The 26,002-nt window shown below is 34.7% G+C and overlaps 1 long non-coding RNA gene across 1 annotated transcript; it reads right to left on the bottom strand.

Moving 5' to 3' along the window:
- Positions 1 to 3,285: 3,285 nt before the first annotated feature.
- On the bottom strand, positions 3,286 to 7,191 carry LOC128180295 (uncharacterized). The gene is made up of 3 exons (XR_008243206.1): positions 6,498 to 7,191; positions 6,006 to 6,103; positions 3,286 to 5,609 (listed from the first exon to the last, which is right to left on the bottom strand). It is a non-coding gene; the product is annotated as an uncharacterized LOC128180295 (long non-coding RNA).
- Positions 7,192 to 26,002: the final 18,811 nt, after the last annotated feature.

Below are 26,002 nucleotides of genomic sequence, written 5' to 3'. Positions count from 1 at the left end.
ATGCTGGCACTCAACAATCTACATATACTACTTACCGTGTATGGTTTGTGAATGTGCGATGGTATAACAGTATGACATAGATGACATAGGAAACGTTCTACAGTAATTTACGACGATTTTGAAATACTTGTGCTTGAATTACAGTCAGTTTTGATATGTCTTTCGTTGGATATTTCTTACCGTGTAGTTGTTGTTATTTGTTTTATTTACTAAATATATATAAATATATAAAAGATAAACATAAACGCTTTTATTTTCATCTTCAGATGTTTTACAAAAGTTGGTGTCTAGTGTACCAATGGCGAATTCGTTAGGCTGTGAGACATTTTTTAATTTATTAAATAAAATATACGCAAATGTATCATGAACAATGAAGTTTGCATTAAATGTGGTCATTATAATATTTCTGATTGTTGAGTCACGTTATGTCCGCCGTCACGATATTCCGCCACTTTTTTTTAAATCGTCACGTTATGTCCGCCATCAGGAAATATCCGCCACTTTTTCGAAAAAATCATCACGTTATGTCCGCGTTAACAAATATTCCGTATATTCCCCCAAAAGTCATTACCATATGTCCGCCGCCTTCGAATTTCGGAGAAATTGTATTCAATACATGCACTGTTGCAACCACTATTAAAATAAGACCACTATTGAAATAAATTATTTCAATAGTGGTTGGGAATGTATTGCAAAGGAATCCTTCAAATGAAATACATTCCCAACCACTATTGAAATAATTTATTTCAATAGTGGTTTTATTTCAATAGTGGTTGCAAAGTGATTTTACTAGTGAAATGCATTCCCAACCACTATTGAAATAATTTATTTCAATAGTGGTTTTATTTCAATAGTGGTTGTAACAGAGCACCACAAAGAGCCATATGAATGGCAAATTATAAGAATATTCTCCTCTATGGAATATTGTCCTCACAATAAATTAAAATAAAATTTAGGTAATACTTGACGTTGTTTTAAAAGAAAGTCACGTAGCCCCATTTCTTACAAATCCTAAATACTATAACATGAAAACAAGGAACAAATTAATATCATATGAAGATACGAATAAAGTGTGTATGAAATACACCTGAATAAAATATCTAACGAGTCTTATGATAATACGCTTTTCCGGATTAACGTCCAGAATCTGAACAATCAAACCTTACTGGGTAAAAGTTACTGCTGTTCTTATGGAATTTAAATGAGATTTCAAATTGCTGCTGTCAAAAGCATGTGCAACAAGAGTCTAGAACAGAACAGCATTAAACTGATGGATGGTAAATTTTTGACCTAATATGGCAAAACTGTCGAAATAGTTTATTTGGGCGCATTTGCAAACAATTCATCATGACCTCAACAAATACGACAATATTTATGTGGTGCTAGTTAAAAAGACAAATGATTTAATAGATTATACAGAGACTAATAATTTAGCGAGCACAACGTACCAGAGGTTTCTCTTAATGCACACAAACGACAAGTTCTGGATTCGCAGAGGGAGCAGATAAGGGTCTGATAGAATTGTTACATAATATATTTTTTAATTTGAAATATTTTAATTAGAAAAAATTTAAAATGTGGCAAAAGCGGACAAAAAGAAGAATATATCCAATATATGCACATCAAGAGTCATTCAGGCATTTTCCTGTCACCTGAGTACCATAGTCCTTAGATTGACATGTCCGAGAGTCATTTTTGAATTTCTGTTTTGAATTCCAAGATTCCATACAGGAGTCTAACCCTTATCCGAGTCTCCTCTATCTGTTACCCCTGTGTTTTATGATTTGATGCTTGAAAAACGTTTATTCATAAAAGGGAGATATGAATCTGGGAACATATTGAATTATCTTTTTTTTTTAGCCCCATGGGCCAAACATTGTCAATATCTGGTGACCTGCACTACTTTAATGGTCAATCTTTTATATTATTATTAAAATTTCTACATGCATACAACGTACAGAAAAAAAGTAGTCTCCTAATACAAAACACATGTTTTATCTACTGAGTATTATGGCAATGTGACAATTTTCCTTTGGTTTTTAAAATAAATTATAAAAATGTAAATTCTATAATGGACGACAAACAGCAGTAGGTTACCCGAGTTACTATACTGTCATATTTGTCAACCCCCTTTCTACCTTTTCCAGATAAAACCTATCAATTCCTGCCCCATATAGAAGTGAAGAAGATGATTTTTCAAGATTCATTACATTTTCACTTTATGGAAAATTGGCCACACACTAGGGCCTAAACTCACGAAATGGGGGTCGTGAGTTTAACAATTTAAATAGAGGGTTACATGAACATCATAACCATGCATTCAATTTTTCTCGTAAATATACATGTTAGGAGAGAAGATTACTGTATAAGATTCACTACATTTGCACTATATGGTCATACTGGTTGCACCCTATAGGGCCTGAACCCCAGGGTCCATGAATTTCACAATTATCTAAGAGGAATATATGTACATAATAGCCATAATAGCCATGCATTTATTTTTATTAAACATGTGTGGCAGTAAGAAAGAATGTTTTTGAAAATGTGCCTTTTTCCGTATTTGGCCCCGGCCATGAGGCTTTTCGGGTGCTATGGGAATGAACTCTATAATATAAATTCCTATTATCCTTCAGATGCATTACACCAAATATAGTAACTATTTGCTATTTAGTTTTCAAGAAGTAAAAGATGTAAAAGTTGTAATGGTACACGACGATGCACAACGCACGATCATGGACAAAAACAAAATGTAATAGGTTGACGCAGGTGACCTGAACATTACTATTTTACCCAAAATAGAAGAGGGGTGAGGACTCTTCAAGCTAGAGAAGAGACACTCTCTTGACACATGATTTCTGCCCTTAAAGTATAATCGAAAATTGAAAGAGAAACGGTGTTTGATCTATCTGTGCACATGTTAACGTCTGGTAGATACTAAGCCAGCAAAATGAATATAAAAAACACTTGAAAAAGTTTATGACACGAACAATTGAAAATGTCAAATTTTTGGGACAACTAGTCCCTTCGTCAGCAGACGAAAAATACACTGACTAAAAACAAAGAAAGGAAAACTATCACTGCAATTAAAACTACTATTACATCATGTACAGTTTTGAAATGTTTCGGAAAGAGTTGGCCAATCTGCCGATTGCTCTGGAGTAATCAGTCGATGGGTTATTCCAAAGCAACGGAACAAAATACTATTGATACATGCAAAAGTTACCATTAATCTAACTTTATAGTTTCTCAAACAAGCCCAAACTATACTGGTATGCTACACTGGATGAAATATCTGGTTTCAGCGCTGCGGAAACCCTTTGGAAACTCTGCGGAAACTTAAGGTTACTTTAAGTTTCCGACAGGTTTCAGCACGGAAACTTCAAGTTTCATTAAGTTTCCGCAGTGCTGAAACTTAGGCTGTCCATGAATCCAAATGGTTTCCGCAACGGAAACTTACTGAAACTTGACGTTTCTGCATAGTTTCAATCTCCATATACGTTTGGGATACATATTGTTTACAAATGGTTTCCGCGACGGAAACTTACTGAAACTTGAAGTTTCTGCATAGTTTCAACCTCCATATACAATTGGGATACATATTGTTTACTAAGGGTTTCCGCAACTGAAACTTACTGAAACTTTTTATATTTTTGCTTTCACAAAAGCTAAGCAAGGTTTCTACTTTATGTAAAAACAAAACAATTTCAAACAGTTCCAAATTTATTTTGTTCAAAAATCTAAAATTGTTTCCAATAATAAATAAAATACAGCCAAGATACAATAATGGAGAAACATCCATATGGCAATTCCCTTATTAGGGACTTTTATCTAAAAATTATAAAATTGCACAAGAAAAAAAACTCCCATAGAAATCTTTACATTTGTATTTTTTTTTTCATCTCGATTAAATGCCTATCAAATCTCCCTTTAAAAATGCAACAAAGATCTTACTTTTTTAAAAATATGAATGCAATTTACAAAATAACTGCACGTACATGAATAAACAAAGAAAACTTCACTGTTACATGAACATGATACACTTGTCTCAATTTGTTTTGAACTACAATGAATATGTACACCATAAATATTTTTGAAAAGTCTAAAGTATCCATCTTTTAAAAAAAAAACAAAAAAATACACTACAAGATAGTAGTTGACTATAGAGGTATGACCCAGATTTGATTTGAATATGTCAATAAATTCCAAAATGAGGTCAAAGTGACCAACTTACAAGTTGGGATAAACATTTTCTTTGTTGGTAATATAATCTTATGTTTTACAAAAGAACAGGATTTGATATCATTTTTTTGATAATCCATTAAGTCCAAAGTGAACTTTTCATTTCCACCCATGATGTACCAACTCATCAGATTTTAATATCATAAGCCTGTCAGTATTTAATAGATGACCCAGAGGGAGATATGAAAAGCTTGTTGGCCAATAAAAAGCTAACAATGGAGCAGTCTGTCAAATCATGTGCAAAAATATGATGTACACATTTAATTAATTATGCTGATTGCAACACACTTCATTCCTGATGAATATTCTTCTTTACACACGGTTTACTTTCCTACATTTCACTACTTTACCTACATTATTATTTTTAAATCCAAGACATGAAGTAAAATATACATTGTTTATATATGACAAGTATTACTACATGTACATGTACTTGCTTTTTGTAGCATGAATGTATAAAATACAAAGTATCACACAGATCATTCACCTTACAATTCTCATCGATACCAGCATTTTACTTATGATATAAAAGCTAATTCCAATATTAGTTACATAACACAGATTAAAATAAAACCCACATGGAAACAACTTTCCATCCAAGTAATTTTGTTATATAAAAATTGTAATACATGGGGTATTTGTTGACTTTATATATTTTCATATACGACATAATTGAATATTGTTTGGTGTATTTTATCATTTCTATGACCCATGCATTCATCTCCTAATGCAGTGTTTTTACATTTAAGATTGGTTTCTTAATTTTTCATATATTGCTTCAAATAAAAACTAAGTTCAATAAATGTTTAAACAAAGAAAATGGAAAAAAAAGTAGTTAACACTTATCAACTTGGAGGTGTGAGTATATATTACATGGAGTCTAATATTTTATGCAATATTTGCAAATATAACAAATTATTTAAGAAAATGAAAGTTAATATCTAATCAATCATTTAATAAGTCAAAACCATGTGATTTTCTAAGATTCTAGCTTAAAGACAGACATTGTAATATACTGGTATTTGATCATATAAAAAAGTACTTTTATAGTGTATAGGTTTTTTGAAATGAGAATACTTTACAGTTAAAAAGTCTTGTTCTGCAGAGGTTTAGTCGGGTCGTAGAGATGTGTCCATTCGAATCAATAAGGAGTGTCCTTGGCTGTTGTTGATGTAACCCGAGTCGTGGTTTATGGAAATAGGCCTTTTTGGGGGAATTTCGAGCATTGTCCAGACCGGTGAAGCACTCATATGATCACATCATGGTTACAGCAGACTTAGTAGTTCTGGACAGTGGTAGCATTAAAATTCTTCTTCTTGCCATGAACTTGTTCCTTTCACTGGGCTGTACTTTATGTCTGTTCTATTTATCTTAAACAAGAATAATAAAGTTTCATTTAGATTTTTAAACAATAAACATTCAGCCTAACATGTAATAAAAGCATTCTGAATAAAATTCTGAATACAGAAGCTACTATGCGGTTGCCAGTTGCTGTTTAAACTATGTCATATAATGGCTACAGTAGTATCTGGTCTTAAATGTTTCATTTTATGTTTGAAGCTATGTTATTTTCATTTTGATTCAATTATTGTTTGTTGAACAATGGAAAAACTTATCAACAATAAGTGTGTTTCACCCCCCCCCCCCCCCATCAACCTCCTTTTCAAGAACTAAGACCTGGATTTCCTAAAAATTACTACAGTAAATTATAAACATCCAACACATGTATAAGTTAATGGTGAAAATAATCAATTTCAAAGCAATACCTTGCGTTCACATCGTCCAGCTGGTCCAAATTTCACCCGAATCACCGAACAGAGGAGCAACTAATCACCGGAAACATTGACTTTGTATGCTGTTAATGCTGAAAAAGAAAAACGTGAAAGATTTCATTTTCCGGATATAATTAATAAAATTTTTTCGTTACATTTAGAGTTTGTAAATTGTATAATGTGCGAAAGATTCATTGTTCGTCTTGTTTACCAACCAAGCATTCATATATATTAGGGACGTTTATATAATTATATATGTGTATACCCTGGATAATCTTGATTATCATGCATATAAAGTTGGTTAATGGCTAACTTGGTCAAAACGTATATTTAAAAGAGATACGGTAATAAAATTTAAAACGCCGAACCAAGTTTGAAAAAATGACGCCATCTTGATTTGATGGCGCGATATCTCGTTTACAAATGAGAGATAAATTAGGGCCTTGAACATGTTATTGGGAGTATCTATATTGTGAATTAAGTTACCTTGACATGAGTTCTTCCTTCCTGCATTATCTCCTTGTTGTAGAGACTATTAATGCTTCTCAATTCTCCATTTTACAACAGCACCTTCTTGTCCATTTTAACCTTCGCTCGGAATCATAAAGTGCGCCAATACTGACCAATCAGAACCCCCTAAATCTTGGAAAAGTGCATCTTGGGATAGTTTAAAATAAATAATGTTTAATCAAAATTATCATTTTTTACCGAATAGTATACTTTTTACATGTATATTTATTTTAAATAAGAACTGTCGGAGTCAGTATTTCCTGATTAAACACGACAAAGTATTGGCGTGTGTGTTGTTACAATTGTATTTGTAACACGTGATTAACCAAAAAAAAAAATGGCCGACCGTTTGTTTACAAATCTCTAATGAAATTAAACAAGTTTTAATGAGACATATGTATCAGATTTTGTCTTTAACTATATTTTATTTACATGTACTGATGATTTTGCCAAACTAAATATGATAGAGCCATATATAGTTTACTGACAAGTTAGTCTTGACTTGTCCAATTTTCACCGCGATTCTTAGCACGGTCATATTCTTATTCAAAATATAGAGGTGTGAAAATATTATGTTCATTACAGAGCAGGTTCTGCATGAACACACAGAAAGCACAAATATAATTAGATGCCGATCAATTAACGGGGTCCGGTTAACAGCGTTTACTCCTGTACGGTGAATTTACAACTACGATGAATTGATGGCAATTATTTTACAGTTACACATTTGCACTGATTGGTCATACGATGAACAGTACGTTAAGAATACTTATGAAATTAAAATACAAACGCGTTAAACAAGCCGGGAAGTAAGACGTACACGTCGGGCTGATATATAAACAAAATATAATTTTAATTATTTCGTATACTTTCTACATCAAATGTATACGAATGTATAATCAAATTTTAAAAATGGGATTAAAATCACGTGCACCACATGGCTAGTGCTGGATTTTAAACTGATTTTGTAATATAACGTATAACTTCAGTAAAATTATAAATAATGCTTAATGAGCATTATTTATAATTTTATATCTTATATTATATCTTATAACAGAAACATGTGCATGTTTCATAAACATGTATCAATATCTGTGTTTACAGTACAGAAAGTAAATACAAAGTATAGAAATGCACGAATCACATAGGCGTCGAACCGGGGGGGGGGGGGGGGGGGGGCTTAGTGCAAAGTTAGACTTAACAAATAGGCACATAGCCCCCCCCCCCCCCCCACTTTTTCTCGCCGGAAATGTAATTGTTCCTAAATTTACCTTGAAAGATTGAGAAGTTGGAGTAATAGGCATACTAGCCCCCCCCCCCCCCCCCGACACGGATTAGGAATTTCATGATTTTGGGGAAAAAAATTTGGGTAGGGAAATATATTTTCGGAAGTATATAGTATAGATAGGTATATTTCCCCCCCCCCCCCCCCATGGATAAGGATTTTCATGATGATTTTGGGAATTAGGTTTTTTTTTAGGGTTTTTCCTCAATAATTCTGAGGATTAGTCTAGCCCCCCCCCCCCCCCCTCCACTTTCAATTTGCTTCCGACGCCAGTGAATCATGATACAGTCATACATGTAGTAAAGTCTGAAATGCATGTAAATAATTAAACAATTATTATATTAGACTCAACCTCCAAGTGGGTTTTACTTGTTATTATCAACTGTAGAATTTGTAAAAAAAAAAATTCCTGTGTACATCTGTTGGCGTGGTATTAAAAAAGAAATGAATTAGCTCTAAACTTCAGGTTGTACGAATATTTGGTACGATTTGTAAAAATTTACAACGACTTTACCTTAATTTGTTTGCTTAATTAGTTACTGTACCTCAAGGTTCATTCAAATGATAACTAAATGATTTAAGAAGGAGTCTTACAAAATAGGTATATTAATTTATTGAGTGTATTAAGTAAAATACTTCTTCATGCACTGTTTGCGATATACAACTAGCTAGATTTTTTTTTACTAAATAATTATAATTCACTTATCAGTTTTACTAACTCAGGTACACACAAATTGAATAAAAATTCCCGCCGGGCTCCAGTTATAAACTCACGCTTCGTACTGTGTATATGTTATGTAACAGTCTTTTGTTCACTCCTGACAGAAAAAACCTTGCAATCCACACAGAATATACAGGAAAATGACAGAGGAGGTTACCTGGACAAAGAATGTATACACATGTATACACGTGCCCGAGTACCTAAGATTAATGATTTCATCATATGCATTAAACAAGATCAGACATCAGTTTTTCTTTTCAAATTCAATTAATTACTTAGTAAGGTTCTTAATCGCCTTATTTGCCACATTTGAAGATAGTTACATGTATACAAATAGTTTCAGTCACGCTGAAACCTTACTATACGGATTCATTATCATTAAGCTAGAATTAAACTTAAATTTGTTGAAAATAAATGATATCACTATTAAACTCAAATCAATTTTAGTAATAGTTTCAGCAATGCGTAAACCATTTGGAATCTTAACTTAAAGTTTCAGCATACTGAAACCTAGCGAAAATGTTCTGAAACTGATTGATATTTCCATAATAATTTACACAACTTTTCACATGATTCAAATTTAGTTTCCACATTGCGGAAACCATCAGGAATCTTAACTTTAAAGTTTCAGCATACTGAAACCTAGCGGAAATGTTCTGAAACTGATTGATATTTCCATAATAATTTACACAACTTTTCACACGATTCAAATTTAGTTTCCGCATTGCGGAAACCATCAGGAATCTTAGACTAAAGTTTCTGCTGACTGAAACCTAACGGATACTTGCTGAATCGATATAATGGTTTCCGCATTGCGGAAACTATATATGAAACTTCAACTTCAAGTTTCAGCAAGGTTTCCATATAGTTTCAGTTTTGCTGAAACTTGATTTTTCATCCAGTGCTATTCAGCATAGTTATGTAGCATTTGCATGATTCAAAATTAACTCGAAAAATTGCACGTTTTGGGGAAAATTTAATAATTTTAATTTTCTTGAATAGTAATTAACAGAAGTCCCTGCCGTATTGGAATTTGGGATTTATAGACTAGACTTCTAATGCATTATTCCCTGCGCTTCTAAGCCTAACAATTGAAAGTCGAAAATGACCTATTTCAATTTTGGGGAAATAAATAATTTCTTAAAATCCAAGCTGTATAAGTACTCGGGAATTGCGGATCAGTAGCCTGATGCCAATACCAATGCATTCTCCCACTGCTTGAAATAAATTTGCTTCACAGACAACTAATCTGATACAATAAAAAAGATAAATAGAACTTGATCAATATCATTTTAAGGTAAATAGGTATGAAGATCATTTGGAAAACAATAAAATCATCATAATTTGCGTTACACAACTTTCTTAATACTAAGCAACTGTTTGTGTTTATAGGTTGTTTTTTTTAAATATAAAATTCATCATCCATTAATTAAATGAAATTTATGTTGTAAACCTATCAATGCATTAATTGTGATCATTTATAATGAATACATCAAGATTTATATTATCAACAGTTAAATATTTTCTTCCAATTTAAAAAAAATCTGAATCTCAAAAAAAGCGGATGAAATCTGTAACTTCCTTTTCGTTAGTAGGTTTGAAAGAATGAAACATTTGTGTGCCATACAACCAAACCTTACCTATTGTATGTAAATGCAATATCATAGTCAACGGTTCCAAATGACTCCAAAAATGTTCAAAACAGTGCCTTAGATACACAGTGGAATCCACGTAGATATTTAATCAGAACCGATATAGTGGTTGTCAAGAAAGAATAAACAAACAAACACAAAAGCAAAGAAACAAAAAATAAAAAAAACGACATAGAAAACGTGCATGTAAAACTGTTTCATAAATTATTGGCAAAGGGTCCGGATTTTCTTGTTGCTGCAAAATGTTGAACATATATACATTAACATCCAAAAACAATTATCATTTATATGAAATTTACACATTTTTGTTAGTCATATCTTATGGACACTTAAAATCAAGAGATAACATTTATTTCGATTTGGGTTTTTTTAATTAAAAAAGGTAATTTTTATTGGTCAAGAATTCTGCAGCAATCTCCTTATGGCCGCTCAAGCAAAGTATTAAGGGAAAAATATCAATCAAAGCAAATAAACCAACAAATCAAACAAAATGCTAAAACGTTATTTAACACCAGACTTTAGCATGTACGGAATTATCAAAGAACTTTAAAATGTTTAACTATTTACATGTAGTTCGTTATTTAAATCTCTGACAACGATAACGTTAAATAAAAAAAATGTATGATCGCAATCATATTATCAGTAGGACGTCATATACTAAATGTTGACACATTTTATGTGTTGTGAGCGGTAGGTCTCCAGATCATCAAGTGGTTTTAGATTAAATCAAAATTGGAACACAATTTAAAAGTTTGTTATTATAAAATTGAATATTAAAGTTAAACCAGTGAATAATGTAGCCTTGTTTTTTGATGTCTCAATTGCAAAAATAATTATAAGCACGAATAATTGATTTTAACTTGAATATGAAACATTGCCCAATGCAATAACTCTATGTCTTTGATATTCTTTCCTCTGGCATGTTTTTGTCAACACTGTGATTGACATATATGATTTATGTACTCATTAAGGGACCTTAGATTCAACCAGATAAGCAGGATTGACAGTAATGCCTTTCAGGGATTATCACAGATTGAAACATTGTAAGTAAACAGAAATATATGACTTCATTTATCTACCCCTTTTTTCTTAAACAAATTCAAGGATAATTACATATACTTGTTTCAGAGAAAATTGAAGTAAAAAACAAAACAGTCTTGCTACAAGAAAAGAAATTAGGATAATTAAAATAAAAATACATTCATATATCCAACATATCTAAATGAATTATTAACGGTAATAAAAACGGATAGACAGGAAGGTAACGTCAAGTGTGTGATGACAGGTGTTTATCAAAATCAGCACGGGTCATTTGTAGTGGTAAAATATTTTGAATAAGATAATTGATATAAGACGTTCAATAAAAAATATTTAAGTGAGAAGTTAACAATGTTTTCCCTAACACTACTGAATTCAAAATCCACTGAGATTCCCAAAAATTGACTGACATTGTCTGACATCCACTGTACATTGACTGTACTTCACTGTACATTTCACTGAATTCCACTGTACCCCACTGTATCCCACTGTACATTTCTACTGAACATCTCTGTATCCCACTGTACGCCACTGTACAGTCCTACTGACTTCCACTGTACCCCACTGTACGCCACTGTACAGGGCACTGACCAGCACTGTACCCCACTGTACGCCACTGTACCGGGCACTGACCATCACTGTACCCTACTGTACGCCACTGTACTATTAATTTGAGAAAAAAAATCAGATTTTTAAATCTTCAATATACACTATATATTTTTTTTTTGATATTTTTTTTATTATGCCGTATATAGCATTAATATTATGTATACAATTAACTTGACAGAAGAATGCAACAGGTCGTTAAATTTATTTAATATGTTTTATTTATTAATGTCTTAATGTGTTATTGAATGTTACGATCACAAAATTATGATAAATTTTTGCTATAAGATGAAAGTTTTGAATTTTACATGTTGAATCTGATTATTTAAAAAGTGCATGCCATAATGATTATGTTTATTCTGCCAGTCATTGGAAAATTACCCCCCCCCCCCCCCCCCCAACCAGCAAGGTTACAAATTTATGATATATGACAAATGATTGGATTGTTAATTCTCTGTGTCTTATGAGCTGTGTTTCAGCCACTAAACACAGTCAATTAAACACATGAACAGAATCCATAAAATATATATATGCTTGTTTTTTGTGTACACATGTCCATTTATCATGACTGTCCGCTTGACTACACAGGTAAATTTTGAAGATAGCGTGCGAGTTTCTAGCTCATTTGTTAATTGATTTCTTTTGATTAAAACATTTAAAAATACATTGCAAATATCGGGTTTTAATTTTACAAAATAACACCAACTGCAAAATACATTATAAATTTTGAACATAATCAGTGACATATTAAAGGTTGTAACATGTTGTAATATGCGTAGCTGTACTGTTTTCTTAAAATATTATTTACTTTTAAATGTTTTAGAAATAAGATATAAAATGCCCTAATCTACACACTATTTTTGTATAATGAGAGAGAGAGAGAGAGAGAGAGAGAGAGAGAGAGAGATTAATCCGAAATTGATTGGGTTAAGAATTTGTTTGTCTATTAATCTATCTGCTTCTTTTACATATCGATTATTTTTCTTTATGTCTCAAGTTTATCTTTGCCAACCAACTCCCGGGTTTTAGAAAAATATCTGCAAACTTTAAGTCGAAAAATAAAATGTAACATGGATAATAACCCAATAACCCCCCCCCCCTTTTTTTCCCCAAATCCACTCGATACTATTTGCAGTACTGTGCTATGTCGAAACGATTCATGTTAAGCAATCGGTTACTGAAATGAATGCGCCTTTTTAATTTTAACTTCGATGTGTGATCACTATTAAATAGATATAATAAATCCCATTTTTGTACAAACATTACATGCAAGTAGTCCTACATGTAAGTAAAAAGTAAATAATAATAATCTTTTCTGACAGATTTTAAATTATTAAATGCACCCGGCAATGAGTTTTTTAATCAAAAGTGAAAATACAGACTTTTTGTTTTAACAGTGTATTTCCCCGACGTTTACATTTGTTTATTCCTATGCCCCAACACATATACACAGGTGGTCAGTTTTCACACCTTGTCGCAGTCAACCGGGCGTGTGTATAGTCTGAGCCTTTCTGTTAGTTCCGAGTTTTTCTTTGTTCCCAGACAGACAAAAGATTTTGTAGATTATGTACACATACACAAAGACGGAGACAGTACACCGCCGATATAAAAAATTCTTGTTAGCGTTGACTTTCATTCATTAAGAATTTTTAAGACAATCATTAAATAACGAACTTTAAATCATTTGAAACCATGGACATTATTCCGTAACTAAAAATAAATACATAATTTAACTTTCTTAACGCCAAGATGTAGATTTAGAAGCTGTCAGCATTACTACATATTACCGGTAGTACTTTATTCAAATACTGAAATATTCCTACGTTATCATGAGAGAAATAGAGAGAGAGAGAGAGAGAGAGAGAGAGAGAGAGAGAGAGAGAGAGAGAGAGAGAGAGAGAGAGAGAGAGAGAGAGAGAGGGAGAGATTTTATAGTATATTTGAAATTATCTTGTCTGCTATCATATAATATGCTGGTTTCAGTAAATGAAGGGGAAAAAACAGAAGAAAAAACAAAAGACTGTTTTAAAGGCCGAACATTTTTAACCGGTGGTAAATCTCAGGCGAGGACGGGGCTTAATTTTTTGAGGTGTGAAAGCCTCCGGGCCTGTAGGTCTATCTGCGGTCGTGAACGCTACTAATCACTATACACAGGAAGCAAATATAACACGATATAAAAAATTAGTCAGAGTTGGTCTTAGTTTGAATATCTTATTGTTATAATGACTATACGAAGTGGTTTTATACGGAAATGTCGTCTGAATTTTCTCTTAAGACCAAGAGCACGTGTGTAAAGCACAATTTAAAAAATTCAATAAACTAATTCAGCTTTACAAATTTAACTCAGTACATTTTGTTTAGCACTTGACATTGTTTAAGACGTTAATTTTAACAAATATAATTGTGTAAGAAATGTTGAATGTAAAGGCAGCCATTATACGATGACAACTAATGGAGTTCGTTTTCCATGGAGTGACGTTTTCGTGCAACAAGTTCCAATTGAGTTTATAACCAGTAAATACAGCTTTAATAGCTAAAAAGTTTGTTTTAAAACAGAAATTCTTTATGCAAGTTTTGGGCTGCATGCTCATTCATCGTGGAATTTATTAGGTCATATTCATTCAACTTGATTCAAAAATAAATTGCGTATTTTCAATCACTGAATAGTGAAAATATTTTTCTCATTTATCCGACCCGTACACAATTCACTTATTACGGAAAGAGAAAAAAACATGTTAGCCCTTATTAATTGAGGTTTCGCTTATAATTTAAGAGTTGCTAAAATAAAATTGTGATGCAGCAAAAAATTGCGGGGTGGGGGGGGGGGGGGGCTTATGCCTTTCTGACTTAAGAGGAGAATAGTTACATGTACATCATAACAGAGAGAGAGAAAGAGAGAAAGAGAGAGGGGAGAGGGCAGGAGGGGATATATTTTTTTCTTATTAAAACTATGTCACTACATGTATAACATGGCAACATTCTTCGCTGTGCAAGAGAAGATACATGTAGATGTTTCACATGTGGTGATAACGAACAGTGTTACAAATTACAAATTCAAAAGTATATAATTAAAAGTACCGCAATAGAGTGAAATATTATTTGAACACTGTTTGTTATTACCACGTTTCATTTTTAAATTAACACCATACTTATTTTTGATATCCGCGACTGGTGGTGGTGATTGGGGGGGGGGGGGGAGAATTTATAAATATTTTTCTTAATGTTTAATGTTCGACTTGATTTAAATAAAAAAAAAACAATATAAAACGATGAATATAAAGATCTAGAGTATACCGTTTATTCATACATGAAATGTTTTTAAAAATATATTTATTTATTTTATTTATATATAAAATATATATTTCAAATAGATTTAATAATCTAAAGACCAAAAATACCCTTATAAAAGAATTACATGATATCTTGAACAAGGTGTCAGACTGACAATTTACAGGGTTGATTATTGGGACATTCACACCTTTTGATCTACTGAAAGTATGTATACTATACACAGATATTGCCTCGCTGATTTTCCTGTGAAGTAAAACTTCAAAGACATGTTAGTGTCCAGACCAGTTATCTTCTCTCTTTTGAAAAAAAAATCAGTATGTTGAGCAACATGGCGGATTCTTTTTATCGTTGAAAATATTGTTCCTCCCCCACAAATATGTTACATTAAAGTTTTAAAATTCAAAGAATTTAAAAGTATCTGTAAATTGTAATACATAGATTTTTAAAACTTTAATGTAACATATATACTAACATTTATTTGACAATATTGATTAAATTAAATTCACTGAAAAAAAACCTATATATTTAGTTACTTAAACATTGATATCGAAATATATAAAAAAAAACATTTCCCCTTTTAATTGAAAAAGTTGCTGTATTTTGTATGATAATTGGATTCTGACTTTTGAATACCTGCACGAATCGGAGGATTGGGGGGGGGGGGGGGGGGTTCAGAGGATAATTCAATTCAAATACATAATACAAATATCCAAAATATGTCTAAGCTCCCCCGGAGAAGAAATATCCCTGGCTTTCCCTGAAAAAATTCTTACCGCGCATGTAATTATATATGAACTTAAAGAAATAGAAACCCATTTTCTCTTTTGTAAGCAATAGGAAAGAATCGAAACAAATCTAGATTTTGGTATCAAATAAAGTAAACACTCAATTCATTGTTTAAACATAATAATTTATAAAAACATAGGTACAGTGGGTTACAGTGGTGTACAGTGTTTGTCAGTACCCTGTACAGTGGTGTACAGTGGGGTACAGTGCTGGTCAGTGCCCCGTACAGTGGTGTACAGTGAGGTACAGTGCTGGTCAGTGGGTAGATACTGTGCTGTCCAGTGGAGTACAGTGGAGTACAGTGACTCTGTACAGTGGGGTACAGTGGGATACAGTGTGGTACAGTAGCTCTGTACAGTGGGTGTACAGTGGATTTACAGTACGGTACAGTGGTTATACAGTAGATGTCAGACAATGTCAGTCAATTTTTGGGAATATCAGTGGATTTTAAATTCAGTAGTGTAAAATTGAGTGATTTAATCAGAAAATGAAATATTTAAAATATACACTTAAGAATGAAAAATTGCTAGATACATACAATGTAGAATTCAGACTCCTACCAAGTATAAAAATATTTCTCTAATCAGTACAAAAGAAATCAAGGTTATGCTTTGATGGTGTTGTATTTCCTGCAAGCGTTATACAAATAATCAAAAATTGCTGACTAACTTTGCCTCCTGTATCTCACATTTTGTCTCTTTTTCTAAAATTGTAAATGAATATTAAGATACTGAAGCCATATTTGTATCTTTATATATCATATACCTAGTAGTGTATCAGCCCTGATGCACGTGTTTTGGACTAGGTGAGACAGCAACCGGAAGCTAGGGCTGTATCGCCCTCGGGGCTGATATTTCTCTGTCTCAGCCCGTCGTCAAGGGGGTGTATTGCCCTCAAATTTGAAATTGATAATTTCCATATATCTCTGCTTTAAATTAAGACTAGTTTGTGAAATAACGATAGAATAACGAATACAGAATACAAATTATCACCTTACACGTCTGAATATTTTTATTTATTACCGAAAATGGAAAAATAATAAATCAAAAATAGCGCCAAAGAGTGATGTGTATCCAAGTAAGGGGAGGTAACCTACACAACGGTTGTGTATTTAGAACAATGGCACGCTTTATTTAATATCAATCAACGTTTAAATTATGGAGGATATAGAGAAGGATGGAACGAGACTTAATCTTAGAAAACCAGAGAGTAGACGAAAAATTAAGGGGATAAAGCAATGGGCGCGCTTATGAACGTTCTCAAGTTTACAACTTTCTAGTTGCAATAACAGTATGGATCTTTATGAATGGAATCTGACGGGAAACTTACGAACTCCCAGTGAAAGAATTTGACTCATAACGAAGCTAGGTAGGAGGGAAGTTTCTCTCGCGATAATTTTGAATTCTAGAAGATAGTGCTTCATATCAGACGACAGACTCCCTTTTACTGTATTTCAAATGACGATGGTTTGTCAACAAAGTCCGACAACTCTTACAGTTTTAACACAGATACAAAGAAATGAAAACGAACAAGTTTTGTTAATCCGAAAAAAATCTATAGCTTCTTCATGATAAATTATATTCCATATTTGGAATTTAAATTTGAATTAAAGTCTTTGATTTTAGATATATGATATAAACAACATCACACTTTTGTTTTGATCTCGGCCCTGGTATCAGCCCTCGGATGGTATCGGCCTGCGCCCTTCGGGCTTGGGCCGATACCAACCGCTCGGGCTGATACCAGGGCCGAGATCAAATCAAAAGTGTGATATTCTATATGTATCAAGTTACATAGGCTATCTTTTCAATATCACGGTTGTTTTATGGCGAATAAAGATGTCTTTAGGTGCTCTATGATATAACCATGTTATTTATCTTAAAGAGAAGAGATAGATCGTTTAAAAGTTGTTACCTTGGTGTGATTTAATGCATTACACCAATCAGTAATCATTTTACTAGATTTTTTTTTACATGTATCTTAATTCAGAAAGTCAATTTCTTTGTTCTGAATAGGTTCAATTTTGAAATTCGTGTTCATATATGATAAATGACATTTTTACATGCATATTCTTTTTTTAAAAAATGTATGTTCTCGTTACAAATTTTTGTTAATTACCCCTAAGCAATATCTGTAACATCAAATTACTGCTGAATTGTATAAGTAAAAGAAAGAATCATGTTTAAATACCAATACAGTGTTTTTAAATACTACATTTTATTCCTCAATTAAAGCAAAGTAGCAAAGTTGTCTAATTTGTATTATACATTCAAACAAGACTGTAACAATAAGTAAAGTAAATATGATAGACTTCAAAATGTAAACCATTAGTTTTACTGGTGGCCAATCAATAAGATGTTTTAGTTCCCAAATTGACATTGTGTATGTAATTGACGAGAATTTGCCTACAATAGTGTATGGCCCTCTCCAGTAACTAGTAAACTTGGGACTGTGGCCTACCTTCCTCTGTGGGAAGAAAACATACACTTTGTTGTTCTTAGCAAAGCGTTGCCAGTGCACCTTTGCATCATGATACCGCTTTTGTCTGCGCATTTCTTGCCCCGTGTGATAACGCACTGCACTATGCGCTTCTTCCATACGAGCTTTTAGCTCCCATGCCCATTTATGCTGTGGAACTTCATTAACATCTGGTGGCTTCTCGTACATAATATCGAGAGGTGTCGCAACCTCTCTCCCAAGCATCAGAGAGTTTGGAGTAAACCCCGTAGTCTCATGCTCTGCAGACCTGTATGCCATCATAACGTACGGCAAGTGAACATCCCAGTCTTTATGGTGTTCATCTACATAGGCGCTAAGCATTGTTGCTAATGTTTTATTAAAGCGCTCGACCATGCCGTCAGACTTGGGGTGATACGGCGTTGTCCTTGTCTTCTTTATCCCTAAAAGCTTGCAGACCTCGGTAAATAAGCGACTCTCAAACTGCGAGCCTTGGTCAGAGTGAATTACATAGGGAACCCCAAGCCTCACAATGAATTGTTCCACAATAATTTTTGCAACGGTTTCAGCTTCCATGTTCTTCATTGGAAAGCTTTCTGTCCACTTGGAATAATAGTCAGAAATTACCAAGATATATCTATTCCCTTTCTCTGTCATTGGTAGTTCTCCAAGTATGTCAGTGGCAATGCGCTCCATTGGCACTCCTGTCTGTGTTATCTGCATGGGCGCTCGTTTGTTTTTCTGACACCCTTTTCTTCGACTACATTTGTCGCATCCAGCGATGTATGCCCGAACATCAGACTGGATCCCTGGCCAATAATAGCCCTGACGGATTTTTGATATTGTCTTAGACACACCAAGATGTCCTGATGATCTTTTGTCATGGTATTGATCCAGGACCGTGCGTCGCTCACTGTATGGCACAATGGCTTGCATCTTTGTACCTTTGTCATCAGCCCACTTCCGATACAAAATGCCGTTGTCAATGGTCAGAATTTCGAACTGAGACCAAAGTGACTTAAGGACTCGTCCTTCGCTGCTGATTGTAGCATAATCGGGTTTCTTTCCACTCTCGACCCATTGCTTGACCATCTTTAAGCGTTGGTCACTGTCTTGGAGACTTTGCATAGACATGGAGGAAGGTTTAACTTCGACATGAGAGACAACTTGTGCAGTTTCACGTTCCTGGTCCGCAGTAAAACCACATTGCTTACATGGTTTGCGACTGAGTGCGTCAGCATTAGCATGTTGTTTGCCGGGACGGTGTTCAATTTTCATATCAAAAACGCTTAGCGACTCCAGCCACCGAGCCAACTGTCCTTCGGGATTCTTGAAGTTTAGAAGCCAACGCAAGGAACTGTGGTCTGTGCGAATTGTAAACTGCTTTCCATACAGAAAATGTTTAAAATACTTGGTAAAGTAGACAACTGCGAGCAACTCTTTTCTGGTGACGCAGTACTGGCGCTCAGGCTTAGAGAGAGTACGACTAGCGTAGGCAACGGGCCTTTCTACACCGTCAATGGTCTGAGATAAAACGGCCCCTATCGACATATTGCTGGCATCCGTATCCAGGATAAATTCATGGCTAAAAGTTGGCATTGCCAGCACAGGTGCCTTACATAGTCTCTCTTTTAAATCAAGAAAGGCTTCTCTACATTCCTTTGTCCATTCCATGGCACTTCCTTTCTCTGTAAGCTTGGTCAGCGGTTTGGCTCTTTCAGCAAACTGTGCTATAAACCGTCTGTAATACCCACAGAGACCAAGGAAAGAACGCACCTCGCTCACATTGCATGGCTCGGGCCAGTTTTTCACAACCTCAACTTTCTCTGGATCTGTTGAGATCCCTTCCTCTGAAATGACATGTCCCAGGTACAACACTTTCTTGGCGAACAATGTACACTTCTTAGCTTTCAGTTTAAGGCCAGCATCAAGAAGTCTATCAAACACGGTTCTTAAATTCTGGATCATGTCTTCAAATGTCTTCCCCACGATAATAATATCGTCTAGGTAGATCAAGCAGGTTTCCCACTGCAAACCTGTCATAACTTTCTCCATCAGTCTCTGAAATGTTGCCGGTGCGCAACTTAGACCAAATGGCATTTTCTTAAATTGAAACAGCCCTTTCCTTGTCATAAATGCTGTCTTTGGGCGGTCTTCTGGCTTAACTGAGACTTGCCAATACCCGGAAAATAGATCGAGAGTACAAAACCACTTGTTGCCTGACAAGCTATCTAATGACTCGTCGATCCTGGGAAGCGGGTAAGCATCCTGTATTGTCACTTTGTTAAGCTTCCGATAGTCAACACAGAAGCGTGTGGAACCATCCTTCTTACGCACTAAAACTACTCCAGCTGCCCATGGGCTGGACGACGGCTCAATGATTCCATCCCTGAGCATCTCTTGCACATGCTCATCTACGGTATCAGCGGAATGATATGGAAGTCGACGCAAAGGCTCTTTTATTGGTTTAGCATTACCAACATTTATCTCATGTTCTACAACATTGGTAGAACCAAGCTCAGAGTTGTCCTTTGCAAACAAATGATTGTATTCTCTTAGAAGACTCCACACAGCTTCTTTCTGTTGGTCTAACAAGTCCTCACTGCAACGACCTAACAAACTCTTCAACTGATCATCAAGGCCTGAGGACTGTGCGGCACTTTTGTGCACGATACCAACATGTTCAACAGGAGTTATCTGAGCCAAGAGTGTTCCTTTTCTGACTAAGCATGATTCGTCAGAGGGGTTCAGCAATCTTACAGGTACTATGTTAGCACTCTGTACTAATGTTCGTCCAACAATTGCTGGTAAGTCGTTTCTATCTCTCTCCACAGGTTCAATAATACCATCACAATTGTAGAGACATTCGCCTTTAGGTACACAAATCTGACCAGACACAATAACTTCTTGATTTGCAGGGATCGTAACTTGGTTCATATTCACAACCCTAAAGCAACCAAAATGACCTTTCTTCTCCATGTGAAATTTATTAAACTTCCCAATGCAAAGTTCTTGGTTCGGCACATCGACCATGCAACGATACTCTGTTAGGAAGTCTAGGCCAATAATACCATCGACAGTTAATTCAGCTACAGCGGCTGTGACATTACAGGAAAAATTGTCGATCTCCAAAACAAACGTTCCCTTTCCAGACACATTTAACATTTTCCCACCTGCATCTAGTACATTCTTCTGCATAAGCTCTAAAGCAGGCATGCGGTCATGAGCAATTCTTTGGGCTATTGCTGAGGAAACAAGTGTCAGAGTAGCACCCGTATCAACCAGTAGGTTCACTTCAATGCCTTGAAGTCTGGACCGTAGAAACATTCCGGCTTCTACACCGATCGTATTGGCGCCTACTGAACCACTTGCTTTTCTTTGCTTTTCCTCATGCTGTTTAAAATTCCCAGCATTCGACTTCCGATTCTTTAGTGCAAAGCAGTCTTTGCGCATGTGTCCAGGCTTGTGACAGTAATGGCACTTTATGACTTTTCTCTTTGTATGCTCCCTTCTATCGTCACTTGCTGCCAAAGACGAGGGTTTTCTTTGTCGTATTTCGTCTACATCTCTTTGGAGCCTATCAAACTTGCTAGTGAGGTCTTTGATCATCATCGCTAGATCACTCTCGTTTGAACTTTGTACCTCGTTGACTGTTTCAGTCACTGTAGTTCTTAAATGGCTCTTATGTTCAGCCCTGTTGAATGCTTCTAACTCAACAGCTAACTTAAAAGCTTCATTGAGGTTTGTGGGGCGCGACTGCTATATCCGGATTCGCATGTCAGAATCTACCAGAGCATCCACAAACTGATCTTTGGACAGGGTCTCTCGTATTTCTAAATTAGCCGTGGGGTATGCCAGATTCGCTAGTCTACGAATGGCTTGGGCTAGCTCTGGGAGTGATTCACCTGGTCTCTGCCGACGTTCTTTCATTTGCACCCTGTATAGTTCTGTCTGGCCTGGAGGGGCAAATCTCTCCTCGAGAACTTTAACCAGTTCATAATAATCAGGAATCGCTCCTTTGGGAAAGTTTCCAAGAACCCCCAATGCATTTCCTCTCAACGATACAGCTAGGTAAGTGCCCTTACTTCTCTCTGTCCAACCATTCAAATATGCACAGGCCTCGAAGTGGCTATGGTAGTCCTGCCAAGGGATCAAACCATCATATGTGGCTGGCTTCATATTCACACCAGTAGATTTGTTCGCTTTTTCGCGTGTGTCATGGGCATCTCTCCTAATAGGAGATGGGAACCTGACTCTAGGTGCTTTGCGCACTGTTACGCTTGGAGCAAGGTGATCATCCTCTAAGAAATCAGTCATAGGAGACACTTTTTCTCTCGGTTCCAAGTAATCATCATCTGAGAACTCAGTCCTGGAAGGTCTTTTGTCTTTTGGTCTGGCACCCATACCAGCATAGTTTAAAACCTCGGTGCTCTGCGCTCTTGGACTTTCACCAGGCTGTTGTGTCTGAGGCATTGCATTTGTTGCCAAGACTGGTGATGCACTTCGTCTTGGTAACATAGATGGACGTCCCGTGTCCATCCCAGAGTCGTATAAAGCAGGTTCCTTAGTTTCTCTGGGCAGAGGGGTGGAGTGGTCTCTCTGTGCCAAACTATCCTGAAGCTTCTTCAGCTTTTGATCTATGAACGAGATCTCTCTTTCAACTTCATCCATACTGACCTATTACAATGTTTTGCAGCTCTCCGATATCCCACCGCTGCCACCAAATTGTGTGTAACGTGTAGGGGGTAGACTATCTGTCTGACGTTACTATGGGATAAGGGTCTGCGTAGAATCAGACCTCGGAGAACAAAACAGATTGACACAACGTATTTACAAGATCTTGGTCTTCCTGGACCAGGCTATGGATGAAACCGAGCACCGTCTCAATTACATGTCTTAGACCTGTGACTCAAACCAAGGTCTCTAACCAAGTGCCCAAGCACAAGGTCTCCGTGCTACCTGGTGAGCCTGTACCAGGTTACTTCTCAGTAACAAAGGTATCTGCGCTACTACTGGGTCTATACAACAGAGGTTCAAACGTCTCGTATAACCCAGTTCCCTATAGAGGATACCAACACCTCGTATAGCCAAGATGCTCAACCGAGGATACCAACACCTCGAGGAGCCCGATACCCTAGAGAAGATGCCAACACTTCTCTTATCTGAACTCACTATGTGTTTAGCCTTACTAAGTTCTCTGCCGAGCTGTAGCTTAACGATAGAGGATGCCAACACCCCTATCTCTGTCGAGAACGTAACCGCTACCAAAGTGATCAACACTTTAACTCACAGAGAGTACTCCAAGTCAAGAGTTTCAGAGAGACGTACACAGGCTATAACCACGTAGTCAAAAATCCCTTACACACACGGAAGAGCCTTATATAAATAAACTGCTCTAAACAATAAATGGGTGTTTAGTTTCATCCATGCCATATTTTGAATAAATAATACTGCCTGTATTATACAGAAACCTCTGTTATCTCTAAATCTAAGTATTTATATACAATGATTATTATTGTAAAGAAGATCAAACAATATACTAATGATTAGAGATAATTAACAAGCATTTAATGATGTACATCTATATAACTAAGGGAGGTAACTCTATAACAAAAATGCGTGCCTCGCTATAATTACAAAACAAATATGTATGTGCCACTTTTGTGACTTTATAATTAACGAAATAATCAGGAAAATTACAATAGATGATTATATGACAATAGTTATTAACTTTAAATAAGATTCATAATAAATTATAAACATTTGATTCTTTATGACATAATAGTTTACAACAAAACAATCAACAGGTCTCATTACTCATGCTATCAATGATGTAACTGATTCGATAATTTGTGAAAAAACATAATCCTTGTGGTATGAAAGCACCATGCTACATGTATATAGAAAATTGAAATACGTAACATTTCTTCTTTTTTATATACATGTTCATGAAAAAGGAAGGTGGGGCTAGGAACGGTTTAAAGTTTGCTTTAAAAATTTCCAATGTTTAGCAATCGTCGTCCTGAAAAGATAGTGAGAACCCACGCTAAAACTTTTGATAATACCGCAGGCGACATAACCCTCGCGGATTTAACAGAAAATTTTAATATGCATAAAACATTTTAAGAAATTTTAAAATTCTTATAAAATATGTTTTCAAACAAATAAAAATTTGAAATTTAAGATTTTTTTTATATTTTCTGCATTCATATAAAATTCATTTCAATGAACGTTTTGGTTTCTTAAATTTTTTCCATAACCAGTCATTCAATTTAACAGTGTTATTATCCCGAACGTTGATACGTTGCATTGTATTCATTGATAAGTATCTATAATCCAACCAGATTAGTCAGATTAACAATAAAGCATTTCAATGGCTATCACAGCTAAGAGAATTGTGAGTAAAATTGTTTTTATTATATTGACATTTAACCTTCATCTTATCATTTTACTTTGTAGAATATATTATTTTGTTAAGAAAAATGGTTAAGTTGTTTAACCTATAAATATCGCTGTTATCATATTTTGCAAAAAGGATTGAATATTTATCAAACTTTTTTTGTAAACCAAAGGTATCTGTCAACCATTTCTCCAATTCAATCCAAATTTCTTTCACTAAATAACAGTCGACAAAAAAATGTTCAATTGTCTCAGGGGTCTGTTGACCAGTGTAACACAACGAAGAGTTCACTATCCATACTCTATGTATATAGTGATTGATTGGCTTGATCCTATGTAATAGTTGGTATTGAAGCTATATTAATTTTTAATCCTTTGTGCACTTTAGGGGCTGAGTATAATTCTTTGTTTTTGAGTTAATTCGATATCTGACATCCATTTTGTTTCAGATTTTGGGTCAGTTCTTTTCTTTGATATCAAGAGGTTGTAATTTTCACTACAACCCTTCTTAGATCTACAAAATATTTTTAGGGTTTTAAAAATATTTTTTACGCCTTTTTGTAATTGTTTGAATCTTGAAAAAAATACTGTTAAGTAGGTAAACTGCTTCAAAAAGTATCTTCAGTTACTGCGCTAAATGGACCTAGTCCGGTCCTTATTATCATTAGAGACTAGGAGGGCTAAAACTACTCGCAACTTTGCATACATACTGATTCCTTATAAAGTTAAAAATTCTTGACTCAAAAATGAAATAAATGTACTTAAAACAGTAATGATCCAACGAAATTTTCCATACGGTAATTTCCTTTTATAAAATTTACATAAAAGAAGATGCCTAATCATAAGCTTTTGGTGACCGTAATTTAATCATTTATAAACATTATTTCTGATATTTCAAGGTTACAAAGAGTAAAAAAAATGAAATAAGTTGAAATATTATTCCTATGCTGAGGTCAATTGTCACATTTATTTTTAAATTCTAAGTACGTTAAGATTAAATTTGTATGTAAATAAAGGTTTTTTTTTATAAACTGTACTTAAATGGATTCTTGTTTTTTGTAATAGTGATTATCTTTATCGAAAATTCTTCTTGCATTATTTTAATTTAGCTTTTTCTCATGGACATTATTGGATTTTCTTCCTTGACTGTTGAATCATTTTAATTCGTGGGGGTCAATGTTTAAGGGAATCCAACATTTTCCTCGATCATTGAGACGTAATTTCGATGGTTGTGTATTCTGAATAA

Source organism: Crassostrea angulata, chromosome 4, assembly GCF_025612915.1.
Source record: "Crassostrea angulata isolate pt1a10 chromosome 4, ASM2561291v2, whole genome shotgun sequence".
In the NCBI taxonomy this organism is placed as follows: domain Eukaryota; kingdom Metazoa; phylum Mollusca; class Bivalvia; order Ostreida; family Ostreidae; genus Magallana; species Magallana angulata.
This window is presented reverse-complemented; position numbering and strand designations above follow the sequence as displayed.